The 22691-nt window shown below is 33.9% G+C and overlaps 1 pseudogene; it reads left to right on the top strand.

The window, feature by feature from the left end:
- Positions 1–21055, top strand: part of LOC101964559 (YEATS domain-containing protein 4 pseudogene) — a 34065-nt pseudogene extending 13010 nt beyond the window's left edge.
- The last annotated feature ends 1636 nt before the right edge of the window (positions 21056–22691 follow it).

The following is a 22691-nucleotide window of genomic DNA, read 5'->3' as shown; positions in this document are numbered from 1 at the left end:
GGGTTTGGAGGAAGAAAATCACAACAGTAACTTTCATCACAAGAAATCAAAAGCATGTAATATTAACATGACTCAGCAATGTTGATGTAGACCTTGATCACCTGGCTGTCACTCTCTGTGTTAGTCAGCTTTTCATCACTATGACCAAAATACCTGATAAACACAACTCAGAGGAGAAAAAGTTTGTTTTGGGCTCGTGGTTCATGGTCTGCCAATTGCATTGCTCTGGGCTTCAAGTGAGGCATCATGGCAAAAGAGCATGGCAAAGGAAAGCTGCTCAGCTCATGGTAGACTGGAAGCAGGGATAAAAGAGAGTGAGAGAGTACACACAGGGACAAGTCCCACAGTGACCTACTCCCTCCAGGCACATCCCCATTTGCCTATAGTCACAACCCAGTAGTCTATTCAAATTGTTAATCCATCAAGTGGTTAATCCACTGATGAAGTTATGACTCAAATTATTTAATCATTTCACCTCCTAACATTCCTGTCTTGCCTACATGTGAGCTTTTGTGGGGACACCTCATATCTAAACTAGAATATTCTCCATCCCTTCACCCCTAACATGGAAGAAAGTTACTACTCAAAATGCACACTCAAGGAGTGGAAACATATGTTCCACCTTTCTCAGAAGAAGTATTTACCTGAGGTACTTGTAATTCCTCTGATAAGGAGATTTGTATCTTCTCCCTAATTTGTTTATTCATTGAAATATTTATTTATACTAGTATTGATTCATATGCTATTATTTCATTTGGGTTATGATCCAATACTAGTTTATATTGTTTTCTCCATGACATACCCCATCATTGTTTTTTGTTTTGCTTTTTTAACGTATTAAATCATGTCAGTAGAAGATGCTCCAAACTTACTTTATGTGTTTTTTACTTTATAATTTAATGCTTTCTTCTTAGAGAACTGGATTTGTATCTAAGATCTAGGCATTAGGTGTGCTTACATATGAATAATCAGGGACTACCCCTGGCCAGTATTTTCTGAGAATGACGGAGAAAGCCAAGGTTAGGCTCCCAGTGCAAGAGCAATTGTTGAGTCAGACATGAACTAACACATGTCAGACAGGAGCCAGTATGAACACTTTCCCTTGTGAGAGATACCCTAGTCACAGGTAGCTTGAAGCATCCCATGAAAAGCACACCATAAACACTCACATCCAGCAACCTTTCACTTCTGGTAAGGCAAGGGTGTTAACTGATGTAGGACTGGAACCCCATGTTAGCTGGAGGCACACAAAACATTTTGAAAGTAGGTACATGAGTCATCTGAATTTCTTAGTTTTGTTAGTTTACTGGCCGTTCTGAGTCTTTTTCCCTTTCCATATAAATTTAAGAATCAGTTTGTCAATAACTATACAATAACTTGAATGTTTCCCTGGCATAAGAAATGGAAATAAAGAATGGACTAATATTTCTGGCCTAGTCAGATACATGAGAGAAAGACAGTCAATTAGGAGGAATAAGACTAGATTTAGCTCCACACCATACTTTGAAATGAACTGTTTGCTAGGTACTTGTTATGTCCATGAAATAATTCTTCTGTCATCACATAAAATTCCCTCTATGTGTGAGAATGCTGGTAGAAAAATAGGACATACTGTAGCAAATAATTTGAGAAGAGATTTAATAAAGAGGTGAATTAAAGATGTAAACAAGGTTAAGGAAAATGACCAGAGGTAATATTGTACCATGGGACTGGTGACAGTAGGAAGTGATTATCACTTCTAAGTCTGATGTTCAAGAGGAAAAGTTATTAAAACTCAAAAAACACAGTTGTAAGGAGAGGAAAAGCTGAAGAGAGTTATCCACCCACATCAAGAGATGCTGCCAACCTACACACTGCTGACAATGAGGGATCCAGAAGAGTAAATACTTTAATCTTTACTGTCTTTCCTTCTTCAAAATAGTGCTTCAGTATTTTGTCTGCATCTAACCCAAAGCATAAAGGGGAAAGAGTTGAAAAAAAAAATCAATGCAAGCATATTAGCTTTGCTATGCTCAGAGCAGGGTGAGAAAAGGTAGTGAGGGCAAAAAGTGACTTATTCCACTTCAGAAGAGAAGACTGAGTCCCCGCTGCTGGGCCCAGTCTACAAGTCAATATGATAACTACAGGAAGCAATTGGGATATTTTCACAGAGTAACACAAGGAACAAAGAGTTATCTAATGAACTCACAGTGAGCAAGATCCAAAACACTAACCCAGACAGGCAGTGCAGTAAATGTAATCAGAAAAGTGTTGACAGAGAGGCAGATCCTAACAAACACTGAGACTCTCCAGGAGATGAGTCATCCCACAGGAGTAAGAAGGAGATCTGATGTTGGGCAGCCTTTTGTGGTCTCTTCCTAGCTAGTTCAGCAATCATCACTGTTTTTGAATCAGGAGGAAAACACAGTTGGCATAAAGAAATGTTTAAAAATTAATTTACATCGCCTGTCTGGGTGCAGTAAAATGAATTCACTCGTAACTACTGGAAGCAGTGAACACTGTTAGCACCCTCTGGGAAACAATATGTAGCAAGAGCTTTAAAATGTTCATTCTCTCTGACTGAAAATAACAAGTTTTATTGGATGTTTCATCATATTTATTTTTAATAAAATCTATTTAGCAAATAACATTGCTGAAAACATTTAAGTGTCAACTTTGGGAAAGAGATATTTAATACCCTGTCCCTGCAGCCTGGTTATATTGGGATTATACTGGCTGTGCTGGTATAGCAGGACTGAGGGAGAAAACTTTAACTTCTGGCACATCTACCACATTGTATCCATAGAAAAGAATTCAAAGGGTAAAAGGTTAACAATAACATACAACAACATTTATCAAAGACAGGAGTCTTAAGAGATGTATGGGGAATTAAGATCCTTAGCCAAGAAGATGGAATAGTCAGGAAAGACATAAATAAAGAGCAGCACATCAAATGGACAAAGGGGAAACATTTTGAAAAATAAGCAAAATGAGAGTTGCCCTTGATAACTGACATATGGTATGATAGTGGGAGTTAGGAGTGGAGATGTGTGAAGACCAATTCTCTAAACTGGCAAGAGCCAGAGACTGAGAAGAATTACTGCTGAGTTTGTCAACAAGGAGAGGAAGACTTGTAACACTGCATCAACCGCAAAAGAGGTCTGAACGGTTAATGTGGGTCAGCCTAGGGTTTGGATCTTCAGAGAAAAGTTCTTAAAAAAAAACGTCATGGTGATATCTAAGAGTTGAAGCTGAAATTCATCAGTGGAATCTGAAATTCATAGATAGAATGGTCTGGGGGATAAAATATGCTTTAAGCTGCTAAATTTTGTATAAACCAACTTTAAACAAAATATATGACTCTTCCTGAAAGGCAAAGCACCTAAACTCTGGCACATTGAGTAGAACTTAGCTAGCAAAAACACTGTAAAACTGAAGTGGCTATTTGCATTTCCAAAAGAGAGTGAGATATCATCCAGGCAATGTGTTCTCTTAACAGGCAATAGTATAGTGGAGAGTGCAAGGACTTAGCAAATAGAAAAGATCTGAGGTCAAATCACCACTGTTTTATCTTAGACAAGTTACTTGATTTATCTGAACTGTCTTCAATAACAGCCATAATGATAAAACTGTGAGTGCTGTCATGAAAAGCTAATAATGTGTATGAAAGAACTTTATGGGCTTCAAATAGCTAACTTAATCACCTATAGCTCTGAATGAAATAACTCCTACGAGTTAGCCATTGTCTGTGGTTATTTTTTTAAATGTTGATTTTTTTAGTTGTAGTTGGAAGCCATTCCTTTATTTTATTTATTTTTATGTGGTGCTGAGGATCGAGCCTGGGGTCTCGCACATGCTAGATGAATGCTCTAATGCTGAGCCACTATTCCAGCCACATTGTCTGTGATATTTTACCATTATTTACAATATTCTCCTATCATGACAAATTTTGCTTACTGACTCAAAGTCAGAAAAATTTATGCAAATTTTGTGTCCATTTACATTTGTCTAGGGAAAAGAACCCTGATAATTTTATTAGTCTTTTGGTGGCTACCAAACTCTAAGATGGAGTCTGATGGACCTGACATCTCTCCATCAGTTCTTAAGTGAATTAATAGAGAAGAATATATGCTTAGACCTTTTGCCTGAGTTGTGTTACGAAGAATTTTAAGGTTCTGAGTACAAGTTCAGGGATACAGCTTTCAAAAGATTTTAATTTAACTCATAGAAGACCAGGTTATTGATTTAACAGATAATGGCTTCCATCTTTAAAGATAATGCTTAAAAGAAAAAAATCTGCTTTTCTTCACATTAATGGTAAAGTCTGTGAAATCTGAATAAAGTCTATAGTTTAGTGAGTAGAAATGTGTAAGTTCTGGTTTCTTAGCAGTGATAAGTATCATGGTTCTGAAAGATATTAAAATAAGGAGAAACTAAGTAAGGGATTTATACGAATACTATACTACCTTTATACCATTTCTGTGCATGTAAAATTATTCTCACCCAAAAATTTTATTTTTAAAATGACAGCTTTAATCCTTAGCAAGAAAAGTGAAGCAAGAGGCATCACAATACCAGACCTTAAACTGTACAACAGAACTATAGTAACAAAACAGCATGCTATTGGCACCAAAATAGACATAGAGAACAATGGTACAGAATAGAAGACACAGAGACAAACCCACATAAATACAGTTATCTTCTACAAGACAAAGGCACCAAAAATATACACTGGCAAAGAGATAGTCTCTCCAACAAATGATGCTGGGAAAACTGGAAATCCATATGTTGCAAAATGAAATTGAAGCCCTATTTCTCACCATGCATAAAACTCAACTCAAAGCATATCAAGGACCTAAGAATTAGACCAGAGATACTGCACCTAATAGAAGAAAAAGTAGGCCCAAATCTCCATCATGTCGGATTAGGTCCTGTTTTAATCAGACTCCTAAAACACAAAAAATAAAATCAAGAATTAATAAATGAGAGGAATTCAAACTAAAAAGCTTCTTCTCAGCCAAGGAAATAATCAATAACATGGAGAGAGTGCCTGAAGAGTGGGAGAAAAACTTTACTACATGCACATTAGATAGAGCACTTATCCCAGGATATATAAAGAGTTAGAAAAACACCAAAATAAATAAATAATCCAGTCAATAAATGGGCTAAAGAACTGAACAGATACTTCTCACAAGAAGAAACACAACTGATCAACAAATTTATGAAAAAAATGTTCAATATCTCTAGTAATTAGAGAAATGCAAGTCAAAACTACTATAAGATTTCATCTCACCCCAGTCAGAAAATGGAAACTATCAAGAATAAAAGCAATAATAAGTATTAGCGAGGATGTAGAGAAAAAGATACACTCATACATTGCAGGTGGCACTGTAAATTGGTGCAACCATTATAAAAAGCAGTATGGAGATTCCTTAGAAAACTTGCAGTGGAACCACTACAGGGCGTCTGGCTGTGGAAATATACAGGAAAGTGTTCCTCTGGTGACTAAACTCCTGGGGGGGGGGGCGTAACATACACCCTGTTTCCAATGCTCAGGATGCTCTGCAGTGTCTCCTAGGAACTAGTAAGATAACTAATACATATGCAATGTGTAGCTGCTGTGGCAATGCCCTGCATGAGGAGTCTCTGTGCTAGAATCTTATCAGCCTGGACCTTGATCTCAGGCACACAGCTCCTGGGAATAAAGGAACTTGCTTGCCAGAAAACTATAATGCTTCACCAAGCCCTGGTGCTCCTGGACCTGCTCGCCTAACCTTAACTTCAGACAATGGACTTTCTTGAGAGCTACACAAAGCTCCTAACATTGCACATTGCAACTATGGTATGTAATTGAGAAATAAGCTGCATAGTGTTGCTAACTCTATAACCTGCCTAATGACACAATAAACAATAAAGTATTACTGATGCCAATGACCTGATATAACCTATTGATATAAGTAAAGCTGACAGGTTGGCCATTCTGCCATTCTGCCATCTTTCCTGCCTCTGCATCTTGTCTCTGTGCCTCCTTTTATTTTCCTTACAAACCACCAATTTGACCCAGCCATCCCATTCCTTGGTGTATACTCAAAGGACTTAAAGTCGGCATACTATAGTGATACAGCCACATCAATGTTCATAGGTTCATAACAGTTCTAAACTGTGGAACCAACTCAGATGCCCCTTAACAGATAGATGAATAAAGAAACTGTGGCACATATACACAATGGAATATTATTCAGCATTGAAAGAGAATAAAATATGGCATTTGTGGGTAAATGGATGGAGTTCAAGAATATCATGCTAAGCGAAGTAAGCCAATCCCAAAAAAACAAAGGCCAAATGCTCTCTCTGATAAATAGATGCTGATCCATAATGGGGGAGGGAACTTTGGGCAAAGGGGAGGGAATTGGAGGGGGAAGGGGGACAGGAAAGATGGTGGAATGAGATGAACATCATGACCCTAGGTACGTGTATGACTGCTCATATGGTGCAACTCTACATTGTATACAACCAGAGAAATTAAAAGTTGTGCTCCATTTATGTACAATGAATCAAAATGCATTCTGCTGTCATTTATAACTAATTGGAACAAAAAAAAAATAAAATGACAACATCCTACTAAGAAATTCTGTGAATTCAGAATCCAAATTTTGTCACAGTTAAGTCATCCTTCCTTATATGTGTATTTCATATCTATAGATTTCAAGCAACTTCTAATCAAAAATATCCAAAAATCAAAAATTCTATCTGTACTGAAAGTGGACATTCTTTCTTCTTGTCATTATTTCATAAATGATACAGAATAATGATTTATACAGAATTTACACTGTATTAGATGTTATAGGTAATCTGAGATTATTTAAAGCATATTAGAGAATATAAACAGCTTATATGCAAATAATACTGTATTTTACATGATGGACTTGAGTATCCACTAATTTTTTTTTTAAGTCAGGATACTTTAGGAATTAAAAACAGGATTGTGTCATAGGATAAAGAACTGAAACAAAGTGTATAAACAAACTAGAAAGCTGAGTGTTCAGTTCTCAAACTTTCAGAAATCTGATGATGTGGAGAAAGGTTGTTTCATAGGCTTTTCCACCACCAATATCTCTCCTTCTGTACTCATTTTGGTTCCATAATTCTATCATGCAACAGAATCAGATTTAAAATCTGAATTAAGAAAATCAAACAAAAAATACAATCAAGTAAAATATTAATATTATTATGAGAGAATATTATACTCAATTCTCTTTGAGTTAATATAAGAGAAAATAGAGAAATTAAACAGAAAATTAAAGGAACGCACAATCTGGCAAAATCATGTACCACAAAAAGCAGGAAAATAAAATCACTGAAGGAATTAAGTTAAAGATACCAGGCTTGAATCATTGAGAAATAAGACAAATTTTCTAGGAAAATTCGCTGTATTAATTGTTTTGTTTTATGGTTCCAAAGAGATGCTTCCCAAAATTTGTTTATCCAATTATACAAAATGTTTTCTAAATTTAATCTCATGTTGAGGAGGAAAAATATTCCCATAAATTAGGGTTCCCTACAACACAATTCCCCACAACTAATGGGTTTTATTTAATAATAAAAAATGATTCTTAATCTCTGGCAATTTTCTCTTTCACATAATTTTCAATGATGAATATTTTAGCTAAACCAATAATATGCTATCTTGCTCAATGTGACTTTTTAAAATCTTTAAGAGAAGCATTACGAGTCTTGTCCTTTTTCTAATAATACTGAGTATAGTTAAATGAATTGAGCAGCAGCTCTCCTATGTTACTAATAGACATGTTCTAGGAAGGAAAAAAAAAAGAAAAGGGTTGACAATTATTAAGTACATCCTATATGTCCTTTGCTATATGAATCTTCTCATTAATTTTTTTTTAGTGAGAAATAAAATTATTGATAAGACAGGGTGTCTGAGGAGCTAAGTAACTGGCAGGACACAAACATTGGTAAGGGATTGTTAGGGAATTCAAACAAGTTTGTCTAATCCTAGACAGTCAGTCCTCATGAACATCATAATCACCATGTTGCAGATACTTGCAATTTAATACATTCAGTCAAGCAGCATTTTCTATTCTCCTTTGTGGAAACCTTTAAGGGAAATGCATAAACAGATGGGAAAGAATTCCAGGATAAGCAATATAAATGTTCAAAGGGCAGACAGCACTTACAATGGCCTGACTTAAAAGGGAGGAACCCAAAAGCTATGAATAAGACTTTTCAATGACAAGTAACATGTTAAATGAATTACTTTGTAAACTATATTAACATTATAGATGGGAAAAGTTTTATAACTAACTTTCAGAGAAACAAATGTCACATGCATTTTGAAATTTTATATTTTGAAATTATATGTTGTTTCTGGATTATCAGAATAATACATCTACCCATGAGGCAATGTTTGGGAAATATAGAAAATAATCATTAAATAAAATTTATAATATTTATAATTTTCAATCCTCCTGCAATAAATATCACTGTTATTGTGATAGATGTCCACCAATATATATGTACAAACTTACATTGTCATGTGAGTATCTCTATATTCGCTTCCAGGATATATAGTGCTTTGAAAATGACAATCTTCCATGTCATGATATTTTACTTTACAATATTTAATGACTATAATATTTCAAGATTTTAAGTTTTACTTTGCAGGAATTGAGTTTATCTTTGTACCTTTAATAAAGAATGATTTATAATATTTGAGAATGCAGGAATTGTCCTCCAAATTTAAATTTAAAAATTTCAACTTTATAGAAAAATTCAATGAATACCACAAGAAGCACCAATATATATCCAGATGCACCAATAATTATTTTGCTAATGTACTTTGGTTTTCTGCATGCTGCAGATCAAACCTAGGACCTTGCATGTGCTAGGCAAGTGTACCACTGAGCTACACCCTCAGTTCTTGTCACATCTACTTAGTCTCTCCTCTCTCCCTCACTCTCTCTCCCATGCACATATCTATCATCTATATTTGCACATTTATATGTACATGTGTATGCCTGAGTCTGTGTATATAAAATACAGCTGGCAGACAATGTGGCACTTTATCTCTGCATACTTCAAACACACAGAAACAGGTAATTTAATATCAGTACAATACTGATAGTTAAATTATAGCCCATACTGAAATTCTTCTTATTATTCCAATATTTCCCCTTATTACTCTGGGTTTATTTGTTTTGATCCAACAGGATCTAATTAAGGACTATGCACTTCATTCAGTTGTCAAGGCTCTTGAGTCATCTTTAATAAAACAAGGAAAAAGTAACAAGAAAAAATAAAACATAAAACCCCACAGTTCCCCAGCCCTTTTGTCTTTTGCGCCACTGAGAATATTTTAATATTTTATGTATACAGGCCAGGCCAGTTGTCTTACAGAATTTTTGTCAATTTGGGTTTGTTTCATTGTTTCCTGATGATTAGAATGATCCAATTTTTCTTTCCAGATAACTACATAGTGATGTTTCTACTTCTGTATGTAAGTTACTAAAGAATATAGAAAATCAAACTACAGGTCAAACTAATTTGTTGTAAGTTGAATTACTGGGCTATGGTGGTATCCTCTCAATTTCTCTGAGGTAAAGAAACCTTTCTCTCCTATGGTTTAATAACCATTTACTGAGACGGCTCTAGGAGACTATGTGAATATCCTATTCGAAAGAAACTGTCCTTTTCCTCAGGATTTCACCATTTATTTATGACTCTTGCCTGAGCCAATTATGATTCGGTTCACATTAAAAGATTAATTTTAAAATTTATCATAAATCTTTACCACACTTCCTCGGGGACATGAACTTTTTTATATATGGTTATTGGATTTTTCTTTTTCATTTTATGTTCTTCAAAACAGCTTTAACAAACATTTTTTTTTAATTGTTAAAACAGTGAGTTACTTCTGAGATACTGTATCTGGAAACTAATATTAAGTAATCACACCTCACCAAATTGAGAGAAATTAGCATATTTTTCTTCCTTTTTTAAACATTGTAATTTCCAACTTTGTTAATTTAATGGGTGATTTAACAATTGAAAGGCTATAGTTAAATATTATTATCACACACATATTGGACACATATTTTCATTTTATGTTTATTTAAGTTTATTTTATATTCATTTCTATTTTCATAAGAATGTCTGAAGTAATAATTTAAATATATATCTGTTTTTCTCCACTTATTTCCACATATTTATCACCATGACTCTCTATTCTTGTGTTGTTCTTTTTTCTCATATTAGGTTAACATATATATTTAAATATTATTAAATTTTTTTGTAGTTGTAGATGGAAAGCATGTCTGCATTTTATTTATTTTTATGTGGTGCTAAGGATTGAACCTAGTGCCTCACACATGTGAAGAAAACGCTCTACCACTGAGCTACAGTCTCAGCTCTTAGATATTTTTAATTTGTACTGGCACATGAATTTTCAGAACCCTTGCATGTAGGAAAATATTTTAAAAATTCACTATCATACTTCATAGATATATTTATATTAGGAATAAAATGTGTGAAATTTATAGGTTTTCTTTAAAATGCTGACAACAGAATTTCCTGTTATTTCTGAGAAGAGTCTGAAACTAGTATAAGTTTTGTTCATTGTCTAGAAGACTGTATCTTCCTAATTTTATTTGTTTTTATTATTGAAGCATAAAAAATATACATCTTTATTTACCATTTTTGAAAAAGTAAAAAAGGCAAAAATATTTTACTTGAGGAACATTTTTATCTAGTTTTTCTAAAGGTTGCAATTCACTTCAATCTCTTTTTCCCACATATACGAACTATTGTCTTTCTATTTTAATTTATACTTTTATTTCATTATACATTTTTTCTTATCATGCCTATAAGACCATATATTAAATTTTTGTTCTCTATTATTTCATTGTTTACATTAATGGTTTTATGACTTTATCATTTAAAATAAAATATTAAAAATAATTTATTACTGTCTTTTGCATTTTAAAAGCTTTTTTCCATTATTTATTTCTAATTAGCTTTTATGTACGTAACCAATGCACTCATCTATAAAGTGGATTTGATTGTGCTATTTTACTTTTTTTAACTTACAATGTCATCAACTCATTAATTTCTCTTTTATCTCAAAATTCTATTATATTTTAAGTTCCTATGTCTTGCTTATGTACTATGATCCTTCTTTCTGAAAACAATATGTTTTTGTAGGGGAGTTAAAATTCCAAACAATTCAGTCTTCTTGTAGTATTACCCCATCCAGGAGTATGAAATGCCTTTGATATTTTTCCATCTGTTCTTTTCTGGTCTCTTTACTGCTAGTTATTTATCTCACAAATACCCTATATGTTCTGTTGTTTTATATAACCTCCAATGAGGTAATGTTTTCTGTAATTGTTCTCTCTATAAAGTGTCTATTCTCTGTATGCCTATTCTTTTATGCTTGAACAACAGTACAGTCCTTAGAAGAAATAATATTGCTAAAATGTCTTTACTAGGCAAAGAAACCTACAGATTCTGAAAGTATTCTGAACAGAAAGAACAATCATGAAATTCCTTCAGAACCATAACAGACCCAAGTAATCAAACCAATCTTGTGCAAAAAGTACAAGGTTTGATGCATCATCTTTTCTGACTTCAAAACATGATGCAAAGATACAGTAATCAAAACAGTATGGTATGAGAATCAAAACAGACATATAAAGCAATAGAACAAACTAGAGAACTCATGAATCAATTGAAGTGTTTGTGGTCAACTGACATTCAGCAAAGTTTTTAAGAACACATAATATAGGGACACCTCTTTAATAAACTGCAATGGGAAAACTGAGTGTTCTCATGCCTAAGAATGAAATTGGACCTCTTCTCAGACTATATGTAATAACCACACGATATGGATAAAGATTTAAACTTAAGAACAGAAACCATAAAACTTACAGAAGAAAACATAGGAAAGAAGTCATATAGAACCAAGATTTTAAAACTTTAGTACAGCAAAGGAAACAATCAACTGAGTGGGGAAAAAATCTACAAATTGGGAGAAAATATTTATAAACTACAAATATGAAAAGGGGATAAAATCCTCAACATATAAAGACCTCACATATCCCAAATGCAAAATAAAATGAATAAATAAAAGCTCAAAAATTGGACAAAGGACATCAATAAACATTTCTCCAAATAAGACATGGAAATGGCCAACAGGTGATGAAAAAGGAGCTCTGCACTATTAACCATCATGGAAATGCAAATCAAAACCAAAATGAGATATAACTTCAGACATGCTATGATGACTTTGATTAAGAAGACAGAAAATAACAAGTATTAGTGAAGACTTGAAGCAAAGGGAAGCATTGTGCCCTCTTGGTGAAAATGTAAACTGACAGAAACATTATAGAATACAATATGAAGTCTCTTCAAAAATTAAAATAGAAATACTACCAAATAATGCAGAAATCTCACTCTGGATATATGCTCAAATAAAATGAAATCATGCATGTTGAAGAGATTCAAAAGTGCAACATTAGTCACTAAACCCAAGATATGAAAACAACCTCAATTTCCACTGAAAGATGAATAGATAAAGAAAGTGGTGTGTTATTTTATCTGTAAAAAGAAGGAAGTCTTGGCATTTGTAACAACATAAATGAACCCGAAGGACATTATGCCAAATAAAATAATCCAGACTCACAAATACTGCATACACTCAAATATATGTGGAATTTAAAATAACCAAACTCATCAAAAATAGAAAGGTGCTGATTAGGGGCTGGAGGGGAAAATTCTCAGTAATACAAAATAAAGTTCTGGAGACCGATTGTACAACAATGTGAATATATTCACCAATACTGTATCGTACACTTTCAATCTGCCAAAATTGTAGATCTTAAGTATTCTCACCATAAGAGATAATAAACTAAGGGAGGGAAAGAGGAAAGGAAGGAGAAAGAGAGAGGAAGTAAAGGAATAATAGAAACGAGGAATGATGAAAAGAGAAGGTAAGAAAAATGTAACTTTGTGAAGGGTGGATATTGTGGCAATTATTTTATTACACACTCACACATATATTAAGGCATTGTTGTTTTGCATATTAAATTATATAAAATTTTGTTTTTCAATTATATTTGACTAAATAAGGGCAAAAATCTTATCTAAAATACCTATATACCTTTTTTTTCTAAACCTAATTCAAACTATTCCAGATAGAGTTTTCTCACAGATTAAAATAATTAAAAGTTATTGTCCCACATGTATCTTAAAGGACCTTACATCTCTGCAAAGTTATGAATTAATACTGTTTATTCACATACACACACAAAAAAACATAATCCTCTTATCAGATATATATATATATGGTAGTTTGAGGCTGGTTGTACAAGCAGTCTAATAGAGAATTCTAAATTGTGGGTGCTCATTCTCTCCCCACATTGTTTGTATGCTTTTGAATACAGTAAGAAATATCATTCCTATTGTGAATTCTCACCCGATTTTCTTGGCTGAACTTTATCTCTCTACGTAGTAAATTATTGTTCAGATTATACTTCTCAAAATGCAAGAGAGTGCTGACAGTCCATGCCCTTTAGCTTCAAGAGTCATTATAAGACGGATGCTAGCATTAAAACTATTGTACATTAGAGTTTGATCCTTTGGTGATTTGGAAGACAATGTTGGAGTTTTTTCTCTCTCATGTTTATTTTTCCTATTGTCTTAAATGATTTAGTTATTAATTGGGAGAGAATGATTTAGAATCTGCTATTCAATTTCCATTTCCATTCATAAATATTTGATCCATTTTAAATATGTGTTTGAAATATGGCACTAAGAGCTGCTGTTACCAAGTCATGGTGTTAAGGTCTTCACAGAGAGGTCAGCTAAGTCATCTCTCAGTCTGAGCTATTCAAATACCATTAATATTGACTCTTCTCCTCCAGAAGTTGATTCTACTTTTATTCTTAAAATAATTCTTTTCAGGATCTTATAACTACTCTAGGATAGACTGTCTCTCTGATTTATAATCTAATTAGAGCCCTTTTACTCTTGTGTCTAGAAAAAGAATCCTGTGTCTCATCTATTGTGTGGGACCAATTCATACACTCTAGTCTCCTAGTAAATCCCAAATCATTTTTTCTACCTTTAGGTCAAAGGAGCACAGTTTCATTTGCTTTATCTCATAGGGTTGTTACCCAAACTTTTCATCAAATATGATTGCTTTCATCCGAAATAACTCTATTTTATACTTCATTGTGATGACCCAAACTGTGCCAAAATTTTTTTCTATAAGATTAGAGAGACATGTGTATCTTCTGAGAGAAGTTATTCCCAGTCTCTTCTTATCATTATTATGTCTTACACAAAGAAAGAATGAAATAACAAGGATGATTTTAATTTCTTTCAAAAACATATTATATGTGTATTGCTTTTGATTTAATTGTGCTTAAATTTCTTAAACATCAATTTGGAAGCAATGCTTCTTTGCAACTCTGATTCAAATTAGTAGTGAAATGTCATTTGTATCTTTCAGTTTGCATTAGTCACACCAGTTAAAGCATATTAAACATTGTATTTGAAAATTGGTTTGGTGTATATTAACCTGGTGACAGTTTTGAAAAAAAAGTTTCATATTTTTATATGTGCTAGGGAGAACAATGTGCTTTGCATAAGAAAATGGAGAAGTGATAGGGTGTGCCAGTTCAAAGGCCTCAAGAACTATTGCACCCTTCTGCTGACTCTCTTGGAACCTGCTACCATTCTGTGAATATGCCCAAGGCAACCTATTAGAGGAGGAGAGACCTCGTAAACCAGAGTCACATCAACCTAGTTGCCCCAGCTGAGACCCCACACAGGAAAGCCAACCACTACCACTTACTGAAGTCCATAGGGGACCCAGCAGAAATCAAAATAAGATGCTCCTAGTGAAGCTCAACCTCAATGGTATACCACAGAACAACAAAAAAAAATCATAATAAATAAATAAATTTAAATTCTAATCCACTCAGTTTGGGGATGGCTTTTTATTCAAGCAGTCTGATTCTGGAAACTAGATGACAGGGTCACTCTTTGTGCTAAGCTTAATCAGTCACTAAATTTTCAAAAGTCATAAAATACCATGATCCAGATTGGGGAAGGCAGTGTGCATCAGCCTGCTCAAGAACATCTTATTATCCTGCATAAATATTAAACAATGACGGTGTAGTGGTTGGTACTCCATAGTTCTTGAACACTCAAATGATACATACATTTCTGGAACATCCTAGAACAAGGTCAGTCTTTTACTACTCGATTTTGTGAAATGTGTCTGTTTATAAGTATTTAAGTAAGAGAAAGCAAATAATTTTTAAAAATCTGTTTAATAATGAACATTTAACATAATACATTTTCAAAATTAAAAAGTCAATTATTAACCCAGAGATGAGTGATATGGAATAAACAAATGATATGAAATTGCCTTAGGACACATAATTTAATATCAACTGCCTCATGAAGAAGTAAGAGCAAGTGAGGTCTTAGAGAAACCATCAACAAAAGTTCTCTTTGGTTGTACATTTATCCTTACAAGATTATAAAGTAATTGAGTTGAGTGGATTTGATTTTCATGTTTATACTCATAAAGAACACTTGCTTCATTAACTTTATTTTAAAATACCCTTCTGGTATCTTGGGTTTTAAATCAGTTGTGATAAGAAAACCTCAATGCAACCTGTCTCAATTTTTATATTAAAATGTTCGTTAAGCCTACATACAAATATGTAAACTTACAAATAATAAAAATAAGATAAAAGAACAATCTAATGTTGAAGATCTACCTGGAGTAGCATTACCAGAAAGATAAACAAACTTTGACTTATAGTAAGTATACTCTGGCTTTATTCCATACATAAGGGTGTCCAAAAATGTGTTTCCTGATGTCAAATCACAATCCATTTCATTATTGGGAAACACAGGACCTTTACCAATCAAGCAGCCATTTCCATCTTAAGACTGATGGTTGATATATGAAGAGTAAATTATAATTCCCTCTAAAAATATTCTTTTAATCCCAAATATTTATTCATACAGGCATCATAGAATGTAATATAGTAATAACTAGATAGCTAGTATAAATTAAATATTTTATGCCAAATCAAATGCTAAATATTTAAATACATTATTCAATTTAATACTATGAGAAATCTATTCTCAGTATTAATCAACTCTTCAGCATTATAAAAACTTCCTGATATAATCAACTTTTAAAGAGAAAAAGTATATATTGGTGCAAGATTTTACAAATTCCAGTCCATGATCTGCCTGCCTCATTGCTTTCAGGCCTATGGCAAGTTAGCACATCATTAAGAAAGCACACAGTACAGAAAAGCATTTACATCACATCCAGGAAACAAAAGAGAAAGAAGGAGTCAGGGCTCCACAGTCCCCTCCAAGGGCACAACCCCAGTGACCTAAAATGCCTCTCACCCTTAAAAGTTCCACCACTTTCAATAGTATTACCCTGAGAACCAAACCTTTAACACCTGGGACTCGGGGAACACTCCAGATCCAAACTATAGCACTCTCATTTATAATGGAGGAAGGAGAGGGCTAGGACACTTTTCAATTTATGTTGGGCCAAATGAAATTAACAACAGCCACCACTTTTACCTAAGGAAAGCATCAATTTTCTTATGATTCAACCTAACACTAAGTGAATTATCCAGACCTGATATCTAAATTTATGTGAATCCCCTTAAATCTCTGAAAGGAACTAACAAGAAGGTTTAAAAGGGTTAAAATTTTTGGTGCACAGTGCCTTTTTGGAGGAACCTGACTTGCTATAAGGCATTTTGCAGAGCATGGAAATAAAAGAATTGCAGAAATGAAAACTGAGACTACTGGGCTTGATTCTGTTAGGAATAGGTCAGATAAGATTAAATGAACTAGCTCTCAAGACTAGCCCCTAGAATGCTTTGAAACTCTGCTATAAAACCCTCTTGAAAGAGGAAGCCCATGGTATGGATGTCTAATTGAAATAAAGAGAGAGAGAAGTAAAATAAATATAAATTAACACTGTATTTGCTGCTCCAGTGTTATAATTGTTTATTATTGTAATTAATAATATTTTTCCATAACAGGATAGGAGATATGAAGTCTTAAAGAACCCATAGGAAAAAAGGTTTAGACGGAGGAGTTTAGGAGGTGTTTGAAAGAGGTCAAAGAATATAATCCAATATGATATTTCTGAAGTAAATAAAACATTGAATTAAATCTGATTTTTAAAAAATTTTCTAGAAAGTCCATGGATTTTGTTATTTATAGAGGCTTTTTATAAAATTGCTACTATATATGGAAGAAGTTCCATACCAGGGAAGGTATAAATAATGTAGTAGCTCTTATAATAGTTAATTTTACTTGGTAAAGTTCCAAGAGCATCTTGCCTTTGAAAATTTGTTATCTCAAAATTATAGGATATTTTAAGCTTCTTCTCCTTATATTGCATGTACCTCTAGACCTCTGACTGTGTTTTTAAACTTAATCATTTAGTACATTTTATTTTATTGGGATATATGTAAAATGTGCCCAAACACATAGAAGTACAATATTACCCCCTTATAAAATGTAAACTATTTTAAAATTTACTTATTTTAACACAATTCTTTCTTGTAGTTGGGTCACATTGAACACAGATTCATCATTTTTGAGGGGCATTCTATCAAATGTCTTGTATAATTTAATAGACTTGATTATTTCCATTTTTCAGATGAGATTTGTGAGGACTTTACAAGATGGAATGATTTATATAAGGTCAAAGAGATTAAAAATCATTCAGCATTTTATGTAATGCAGTTTGATCCCAGAATACCTACTTTTAACAATCATCTTATGACAAAATTTGATTCAGATAGTAATTGTGTCACTTGATATTTTGAGCATTAAACTTTTGAGTTAACGTAAATCTTGGAGTATGAGAAACATGCTTGAAATTACTCTCACTTCACATAGTACTTTTCTAATAAGAGATGCAACTTCAAAATTTTTACTTTAATAACATTCTCAGTGTTTCCTGTGAAACTGATATTATAAAGTCATGAGTATTAGACTAATTAATACTGGCCGGTATTAGACCAATTAATGATGATTAGGATATTTTCAATATTGCTGATAATTATCATTAAATTATTATGTTTATCAGGATATAAGAATCAATCATTGAAAATGTGGATGGAAACCAGGGATATTTGTTACACAAATATTGTAACTGAAACTGCAAAGGTTAAAAAGGAGGAACTATAGATAAAGGAACTTAATTGATGCTAAATTGACTTCTAGATGATGAAGATGCTCTGAGGGTAAGACTTTTTTAATAGCAGATAATTTAAATTAAAGCAAGTATAAGGCAATAAAACATATTGAATTAATCAAGTCAAGGTCATGAATCTTTCACATAAATCCACTTTTTATCCAAAGTTAAGGCTTTAAAGTAGTCTTTCTTTGCAATTCTTAATACCAATACATTCTTTATTTCTCATAAATGCAGTGAAGTCATTTCTTTACACTCTGATTTTATTACTTCTTTATTGCAGAACTCTGAAAAATGGTGGTAAAATTTTTCATTGATTCTAGTTGATTTTCAGATTTGCATATCTTATAAGCTTCATGGGCAGTAAGTACATTTAAATGCAATACAGTATAAGTATAACCACTTATTTCCTATCTGTATATATTTCAGCTTAGTTAATTTAATTTTGTTAATCTGATTGCTTAAAAAGATCATTACCAAATCTTTATTTAGAAATCAGCTTTTTTCCCCCTTAAGAAATACTGCTCTGAAGATGAAATTATATTTTCCTAGGAATAAAAAGATTGTTTTCTTTTATCTCAAGGTGACTTAGAGGCTAAAATACACATAACATTGTTAATATTGGACCTCAGAGCAATTTTATAAGTGCCATTGTTAAGATTCGTTGTGTAAAATTACTCTTTACTTTGTCCTCAAAGAAGATCTGTGTGTGTTTAATCTAACAAAACAGATGACTCTTAAAACAGGAAGAAAGAAAGAGGGATAGAAAGAAAGAAAGGCAGTTTCTTCTCTTAGTCTACTTAATCATCTGTAAATTGAGGTTCTGGGCTAAATGAAATCCTAAAAACTTTACAATCCTTTATATTATATAAAAAATGATAGCTCTAAAGCTTCTGTTGAGATTCTCCTAAAGTTAGTGGATGATAGAGAGTGCATGGAAAAATTCAGTCAATTACCACTAGTAGATTCATTCAGAAACTCTTCACTGACAATGTTGATTTCTGGCATTTGGCTTTCAACATGATAACCTGACCCACTGCTGTTACTCTCCAACAAGATTGCCCAACAGTTTCCTTCCATCCACAACTCACCTGCTCCCCATATACACTCAGAACTGCCTTCTTTCATCAAATTGTTGGTTGCACTTCCTTATGAGATTCCTTTGAATTTCTATACAGACAAATGTAATTCAGTAAGGGCAAAGTCCTGAAGGAAATTTTGGGGTAAGGGAAAATACTTTAGATTACTGATCATCATGCTACATACTATTGCAATTCCTATCTAGCTGTGATTAATGATCTCTATTTTTGAACCCTTTGAGTCATTTACACATCGCTTGTTTATTTTCTACTGCAAAGTGTCTTCCCCTTTTAATATAGAATAAAGTATCATTTTCACAGATACTATCTAAACAACAAACAAATAAATTTCTCCTCATGCTTAAGTAATTCAAAATCTGCTTTCTGCCTTGACAATAAGTGAAAAAAAATGGCCTGAAAAATACGGAAATTAGTGTATGCATTCTACAGATCCTAAATTGTTAAAATAAAAAAGTGCCAGACAGTAAGGATTTCTCCATATTCAGGTTTGAGAATTCTACCCTATGAATAGCAAAGATCCTGGACAAAGTGTTTCCTGCTGTATCTTCACTGCCTGTTTATCTACTAAGGTAGGGACTTTAGAAAACTAAATAGAAAAAGTTATGGATATTAGTAATCTTTGCAGCTTATGCTTTCTTCAAGCTGGCCATGTAAAAGATGAGAAGAAAGACAATATAGCTTTATTTGAAAATTGTTGTCTGCTTAGAGTCAGCAGTCCAAAAGGTCAAGAGTCAAATCACTGTGTACTTTGTGCAGTTGGAAAAGACAACTATCTGTCCCCAAATTGCCATTAGCATTATATGAAAAGACCAGCTATTAAAGACAGAAATGGACTTCTGATCTGCTCTTCAACCCCTTGGGGCTAAAGGAACTACCTCTACCCCTGCCTGCAGGAGGAGCCAGCCTTCGCTCAGCAGGAGTCCCAGTGACTTGCCCTCCTTCTCTCAAAAGCCCTCCACAGGACAGAGCAGGAGGTTTGGTGCCTTTGAGGGGGAGTGGTGACCCCGCCCACCCAGGGCTCTTTCCCTGGCATCAGTTGCTTCTTCCATGGAACAACACGTTGAAGAAAATAACGGAATTTGGGCCTGACTGGTGTGGGAGAGTGAATGGGGTTACTACAATTAAAGCAATAGTTTATGATAATGTTGCTTGAAATTTGGGAAGAGAAGAGAAGATAGGCACACCCATTGATGGACAGTATATCTGAAACCAGATAGAAATGAGGATATGTCAGCATATGTGAAGAAATTCCAGTTTAAATTACATGAGAACTATGGTAATCCTTTAAGAGCTGTGACTGAAATAGGATGGGGTGAATTTGAATAATTATCAAAATATTTTTTATTGACCCTAATGAAAGACCTGTAACCCTATATCATTATTAAAGCTGTTCCAATAAGATACCAATGCAATGCTGGGGGAAAAGACAGTGATTTCAGAGTTATGTGATGAAATGATATTTCAAGACCTAACAGCAATGATGAAACAGTTATTAACAGCTTCCCCTCAGCTAACATTAGGAGCCTATAAATATGAAACAGATTTTGTGGAACTTGAAGTGAAAACCATAGAAAAATTATAAGCTGCCAAGAAAAAAAAACAAGCTTTGAAATTTCAGAGCTTAGGAGAGATTAAAAGCAAGTCATGAAACTATAAATTATATAAAAATATTGAAATCAGGAAACTTGAAGATGACTAGACAAAAGACACATGAACGTATGAAGTGCTGAGGAGAACTTGGTAGTAAGCTAAATTGAAAGTAAGCCGGACTTTAATGGAGAAATGAGTTTATTGCAAACGCTATGATGTTTCTTAGAGGAATTATTAATCAATACATTTGATTTGTTGAGGCATTACATAAGAAAGCTAGGCTACTTTGCTGGGTCATTACATAAGAAAGTTAAAGTAAATATGGGCAAATTCTGACCATCAGACTGAGACGATATCCTCCTGGGATTATAAGTATTCTTTTAGTGAGAAGATGGGTCAAGTCATGGATCTGTTCCTTGTCCAGTTATGGATAATTAACCAGCTCAAACATAAATCCCAGAAAGCTTATCTAGTAGTCAGGAAAATTTTAGGTCAGATACAAAAGTCAGGAGTAATGGTTTGTTTCTTAAGGGCAGAAGTACATTTAAGATCATCAACTTTTCAGAGCTGGTCTGTCATCTATTTTCTTTTAAGAAGGAATTGTCCATCTGGTACTAGTTTGAAGAGTTCCATTTAAATGGTTCTTCAGAAATGCTTAAATTCACACAAACACACAAGTTGAAATTGGTCGGCTAATGTCCACCGAGGACAAAAGGGTCTTTCCTGAGGATAATGAGGACAAGAGATATATTCCCTCATGTCAGAACCTGGGTCAGGCCAAGTGGCTGACAACCACACAACTACAAACAAATTCACTGAACTGGAATGGAGCAAGAAAAATGCATATCACCCAGAGACATAGGGAGTGAGTTTTCTTCTTTTATGGAAGAAAAAGATCTTAGTTCTCAAAGGTAGAGTCACTATGTTAGGGAGAATAATATTTATACATACAAGGGAAAAAGTCTAATTTTAGGCAGTTTATATATATGTACATTTTAAAATTATCTCTCTTTTTCCTTCTTTGGGTGACAGAATACTTTTCTTCCTATCAAGAACTATCCTTTTCCATCTGTTCAGTAACATGAGCCCATTTCTCCAGTATAAGGCAAGGGTAGGCTGATAAGGGGCTGCATAGTGAAATTAGAGTTCATAAAGCATGCCATGCATCAGGCATCATATAACATGCTGGTTCTGCCATCATATATTGAGAGAGGACAGATTTTTGATTAAGGCTTTGGATAATTTCTCTCATTTTATTGATATCTCTATTAGATAAAACATAATTCTCCTTACTTTTCTTAATTCTTCCTTTATGGTTTCCTTTAGCTCCATGCCACACTAGGAACAGGGCTCAAGTCAAGTATGGCAATTTTCCTAGGATTGTAAGTTTCAGATCAGAATCTGGGGCTGTCAGAATGTGTGCAGATTGGACAAGGGTTAAGGAAAAAATGGGACCATAAAGATATGAAGTCAAGGATATGCCCACACTGACCTGCATGGGATTCAGGTTTACAGAAGGCCCAGGTCCAAACTGCCACAGGCACACACGCACCAGAGCTTAGGCTCCAGCACAGAACAGTCTCTTCTGACCAGCAGACCATCACAGGAGCTCAGGCTCAGCCCAGATCCATCCACACTGACATACATGTGACCTGGGAGCCCCAGTCTAAGGGACACTGCAGACATCGCCATTGCCTTCCCCATGCAGTAGCCCGTACCTTTTTGACAACAGACAGGGCTTAGAA

Source organism: Ictidomys tridecemlineatus, chromosome 4, assembly GCF_052094955.1.
Source record: "Ictidomys tridecemlineatus isolate mIctTri1 chromosome 4, mIctTri1.hap1, whole genome shotgun sequence".
NCBI lineage: Eukaryota > Metazoa > Chordata > Mammalia > Rodentia > Sciuridae > Ictidomys > Ictidomys tridecemlineatus.
The sequence above is the reverse complement of the archived record's forward strand: the minus strand, read 5'-3'. Positions and strand labels throughout refer to the sequence as shown.